Raw genomic sequence first — 6,432 nt, forward strand, 5'->3', positions numbered from 1 at the left:
GTGTGTGTGTGTGTGTGTGTGTGTGTGTGTGTGTGTGTGTGTGTGTGTGTGTGCGTGCGTGCGTGCGTGCGTGTGTTTATGTATGTAATGCTTATAAATGCAATTTATAAGCAAAGTTTATTGTATTAATTTATGTTTAATAAATAAAACAATTGCTATTAAACTGAAGATTGAATTAAAATAATTAATGTATCGTAATCCAAGTAGTTAAACAACTAGTATATAAATAAATATATATATATATATATATATATATATATATTATTACAATGTGAATTAATCTTCAATATATGAGATATAAAATATACATTTAAACACGTGTTATGTATAAAATTACATTATTCCAATTAAAAAAAAAATAACGAAAATTTAAATTCCATCGTTATAATGAAGTTTTATGATCGAAGGATATGTGAAGGTATATAGATATGTATACATTTTCTTATAATAAATATATTATTAATTTTACATCTTAAAAGTAAATTCGATTAACAATGCCCGATAGAGATTAACCATTTTGAAAAACTATAATTACCCCTATTAATCAAATTATTAGCTTTCTAGGCTAAGTCAAATTTCTCTTTGAGAAACCGTCATTCTTTTTGCTACTTACGAAAATATAACAAGAATATTCGTTTGTACTCCCTTGACCGAGCATTATTCAAATAAAAATAATGATGGTAGATTAATGAACTTTTCGTAATTGGTTAATATTAAAGTTACAATTTTATTCAAATATTTAGATTAGTCTGCAAGTAAAATAATAATTCATGACCATAAAAGTTTATTTGTGTAAACTACGAATCATAAAATTATATAGGAAAATTATTTATATGCCCATAAATTTTCAAATTTTTGTTAAGGTGTTTGCCACGTGGTGAAAAACTAACTTCCTTCGATTATTCATTATACAAAATATTATTCAACTATTTATTCAATTATTTAACTAGAGTATTTCAATTTTATATATCAAATTTTGTATTTACTTTCTTATCACTTATTATTATATACAATGCATGACAAAGATACATTATTAATAATTAAATGTAATTTAATTTGTTCTATTATGCTGCGGTTTATATACGGGTAAATAAAATGATATTACTAAAATGTAGTCATTAAATATTTTTTAAAGCTAATTTTAATTTTGTCAACGTTATAACTTCATGTTGAATTAGTATCAATTGCATAATTTTAATATAAAAGGTTAAAATTAATTTAAAAAAACATAAGAAATAATGCATACGTTTGTTGTCTTAAGGAAATATTTTTAAACTTTTCAATTAAGACAATGTGCCAAGAACTGGCATTTAATTTTTGCAAATATTAATTTTTCTAAATTATTAACGTATTTTTCCTTTTCTTATCTTTTACCCATTCGTATAATTATGTTTTTAATTCCATTCTATTTGTATATTTATGAGAAAAGTTAGTCCTTCGGTATGGTTTCGGTAAGCTGTCAATAAACAAGTCGTTCAACATTATCTAAACATAATATTTAATCTTAATATTTTTTACTTACATAAAATATAGCACTAAACTATAACAGCACACAACTTCAACTGCATTAAAAATGCTTAAGCAGTAAAATACATTGTTTGCTCAATGATTTCTTTATGTCGGGATAATCATTTATGTGACTTGATTTTTTGCATACGTATATCTGATAAACTCAAGGTTATTTAATGTGTGAGTGTAATAACCCTAAAGCGGAACGTATACCTTGTGCACAACAACACTTCGCTCTTGTTTACTTTTTCTCTACCATACAAAGTTACTTCTCGATCTAATCGCTTTAGAGGCATTAAAACGTCGCATAAAAGTTGGTTCTTAAATGTTTCACTTTTTGTGGCGATTATTGTGCATAACCAGTGCATAATTCACATTGATTTAAATCATTTAGAAAAATCAACTCATTTCGAAAAAAAGGTAAAAAAAGAAAATTTTTCATCATATTGGGAGTTATGGTCACGTTAAAGACTAACGCCATTCATTCATTACTTTTCGAAAGTAAAAGTAATCATTAATATGAAAATGAATTGAATAAACATCATGAATACTGTACTTAAACCAAGTTTTGAAAAATCTGTAATAATGTATTGATAGAAGGATATTATAATAATTAAGGAATAAGATGTAGACTTGATAATAAAAATATATAAATGATTATTAATCTAAACGTAAGGAATACAATAAAGAGTAATGTAATAAATAAACTTTGTATCAATCGGTATGGAAATTATAAAGAGATTATTTATAATGTTTGTGCTTTCAGTTTAATATTATTTCAATGTTGATATCAGGAATAATAATATATGAATTAAAATTGATACAAATGTTTCGTTTTCAATATTTCTAAATTAATTTGAAATTTTTTTATTTAGTTTAATAATAAATCAATAAATGTATTTATACCTATAGACTTTATATCAATACCATAAAAGTTATAATTTAATTTAATTAATAATTTCGAGATATATAAAGGTATCTATAAATATAAATAATAGTCTAAATAATAGTATAAGTAACGAAGAAAAAAAAATACAGCCGATCTACAGAATTTATAAATATTTACAATTATAATGTTTTCATAAGCTTTTTTCATTAAAAAATTAAATAAAAACTTTACAATAATTTAAAACTTTTTGAGATACGTTAAACAATTGTCGAAAGTGACAATGGCAATGCCTTCTATAATAGTAAAAATTACGAATACGCGTGAATGCACTGTGTAAGGAAAAATGGGCTTTTATGGAGAAGTCAATCAAGCTCGATTAAAGTTGCGAATGCGTACATAGACGAGAAGAAATTACGAGCGATTAGAATTAGAGGCAACTGCGCGGGATTGAGGGTGACGACCGGTATAATTTTTCATAAAGTACTCTTTCGCTAGAATAAAACTTGTGAAGTGATTTAACGCTCGTCCGTAAAATTGTTTTACAAGCAATATAATTGCATATACATTGAAAATTTTGTTAATTTAAAGTTAGTAACAAAAAAAAAAAAAAAGAAAAAAATGTCTTTACGTCTTATCTTGATTTTGTTAAATTGTAATTATCTTGAAATTGTTATGTACGAATTTGAAATGATTAATAATATTTATTAATTTTCGATATTTTATATTGAAAATAAATTATAACATCTATTTTAATTTTCCCATTATATTCTTTCTTTTCTTTATTATAATAAAACATAACAAGTAATTATGAAGCATAATTTAGATATTTTTAAACATTTAAACTGTACTTTATGAATATAATGACATTTTTATTGTGAGTAACAATAATAATGCATACTTAAATATTTTAAAAGGCTTATTCGACATGAAGTTTGAATATTTCTTTTTTATAAAATTTATTTACAATATTCTGTTAAAAATACCGTTCAAAAAACTGTTCAAAAAGAAGCTTTTAAATATTAGTTTTAATTTCGATCCATCTGTTACACTAATATAAATGATTTTCAGCTTGAACATCATAATTCTTTATATATTCCTACACCTCGAAATACGTTGTTTCTTAAAATGCAATAATATATAGACTATTTATAAAAATATAAATTTGTATAATAAAGAAGTAAAATAGAACAGTAGTATAGCACAGTACGATCTTCACCGTAATATTTAAAAATTCATACGATCCGATCTCTAAAACTCAAATTTTTAATCATCACTTCGTAATAATATATAAAGAATCATTTCAAATTACTTCAAGTAAGAATATTATGAAGCTAATTAATTTTCAAAGGAGCCGCGGATTGATTGGCATCGGCTGAGTCGGCGGTACTAAAGTACACACAAACGCAAACGTCATTTCAATTGACTATTTATCGAATGAAGATGGGCCGATCGATGAGAGTGGCATCGAAATCCCTCCCAATCTCGCTCTCTCGCAGCTTCAAGACAATCCCTTTATTTATAGTGTACCCGGCGTGCACTTTCACTGATAACCAGATCGCTGCACCCGGACGGAAAGCCGCTAAAATTGTACGCTTGACAGTTCCTGACTAGCCGGCCACACGAAAACTAGTCACCGTGTCCTTTCTAGCTTGAGAATCGTTTACCTTTGCTCAGGGTCTTGCTTATCGTCGTCTCGCGCGAACGAGTAATTTTAGAAAAAAAAAAAAAAAAACTAGTAAATTGCTATCGGTCTGTCGATATACTAAATGAAGGAGTACACCATTCGTCGGCGTGCTAATTGAGGTTAGTATTAATCGATATTTTTTTTTTTTTTTGTGATTAAAAGAAAGCGTATTTCGAAAGCTTAGAGTGAAGAAGAATGTAATTGCTTCGGTATTGTACTTCTTATGCGTATTGTATACCTGGAAGTTTTGAAATTATTTTATTGAAACGTAATAGCTATATGGCACGTTTGATGGAAATTTGTTATTTGTATTTCGAAATTTATTGTTATACACAATATATTGTATGTACTGCAAAGTGTGACGTAAAAGTATATGAAGAAATATTGTGTAAACATTGATACTTTGACAAATGATCTTTTATGTCTTTTAATTCGCATCAATTTTTTAGTTGACGAATGATGATTGATATATTATATCGATATAATATTTATGGAATAATATTGAGCAATATTATATATCATCTTCGTAAGAATCAATGCATATATTATAGAATTAAAGTTCAATACTAATATTCAAAGAGAATAATGTAAAAATTGAATTTGCACAATTTATTATTAAAAAAACTAGCTCGTAGCTATTATGTTATTAAAAACTATTTGATCTACTTGTCGGCTATGTGCTTCTATTCAATAGTTATACGCGAGAAACTACGCAATTACAACGCGGTATATAAAGATTTTCAGACGCGTTTCCTTTGTAAAACTTTCGGAAGTACATAAGAGTACTTACTATACTTTGTTCTGACCCAGTTATTTGCATAACAATACGAAAAGAAAAGTGTACTCGAACATGAAGTTTTACAAAAATACTAGTGATTAATGGCACTCTTGCTAATATTACACACTATTTTGGCATATTTTTTTCATTTAATTTCAGGCACTAGCGAAGCGAAGTTTACTTAAAATTGCCTATTTTCCAGCATTATTTGTCTGTACACATTCAAGCTAAATTTTCTTTCCAAGCTCACGCAGGCACGCGTGAATTAGGCAACGAATACGCGATAAATTAATCGGCTAAGATTGTAAAGAATATTTTTCATACAACCCTGTGTAATCGATCGAACAGTTACAATAATCCAAGCGTATGAATAACATTTTCTCAAGCGCAAGTCAAATCAAGAAGCGGACAACAAACCATATCTCTCGACGCATCAATTCAGTGTTCTTTGACAAGTTAAATTTATATGATCTATTAAATGATATTATATAATCCTTTCTTGCTTCTCGATTGTAATACTGTTATAAGAAATGATTGAATTCTAAAGCAAAAACAATACTTACATGCGTGTGCAGTAAGAAAATAGCCTAGAATTAATTATCATTTTTTGAATATTTACATTAATTATTGTTAAATTAACTGTTCAAATTTAAAATTACTCGATAAGAAAATATATTCACTTTCTATTCAGATGAAAAGAAATTTAATAAATTAAGGAATATTTAATTCGAGTTTCTATTTAATATTTTAGAATAATTAGCAATGAATTGTTTAAATCTTTTAATAAGTAAAATAAATTATCAAAAATATTAAAAAAAAAGAAAAAAAAAGAAAATATTTGAAAAATATAAATAAATATTTTCTGATAAAATCATCTCATACAATCGATTAAAAAATTAAATTTTTATTTCATATTGACATACCATTAAGAAAGAATTAATTAATACAAATATATAATTTAATAATTTGAAAGCTTCGTATGAAAATTAATTTAATGTTATTATTACCATTTAAAATATATTAAAATTTTATGATTTTCCTTTGGTATCCATTCACTTATTAAATTATTATATAAAATTTAATAATTTACTTATCCGAATATTTATTTTATTATCATTGTTTTATATTCCTAAAAGAAAAAATTATTTACGCATACAAGTGTAAATTGGTAAATCATTTAGTTACATTATACTTAAATTAAAAAGAAAAAAAGAAAATAAAACGACAAAGAGACAACTTAACTCCGTGAGAACAAAAGAAACTAATTTTTGGGATATATAAAATATAGAATAAAAAAATATATACGGAGAAAGTAAGATGTTTCCTTTCACATGATATCGTATTAATATTTCATTTGTTTTCATAACTTTAGTACTCTTACAAAGGGTAGATAATTTAAAAAAATCTTTAAAAATGTATGACACGATAGTTTAATATTTAGCTAATTTTCTTTTCATTTTACTTCAATTTATTGTGATTTAATTTAATTGAAATTTAATGGATTGAATGACCGTATTACGCGATATCATAAATTTAATATAGGAATTCACTAGAATTTAGCTATGTACTTAA

This window comes from Ceratosolen solmsi, unplaced genomic scaffold, assembly GCF_000503995.2.
Source record: "Ceratosolen solmsi marchali unplaced genomic scaffold, CerSol_1.0 scaffold7, whole genome shotgun sequence".
In the NCBI taxonomy this organism is placed as follows: Eukaryota; Metazoa; Arthropoda; class Insecta; order Hymenoptera; family Agaonidae; genus Ceratosolen; species Ceratosolen solmsi.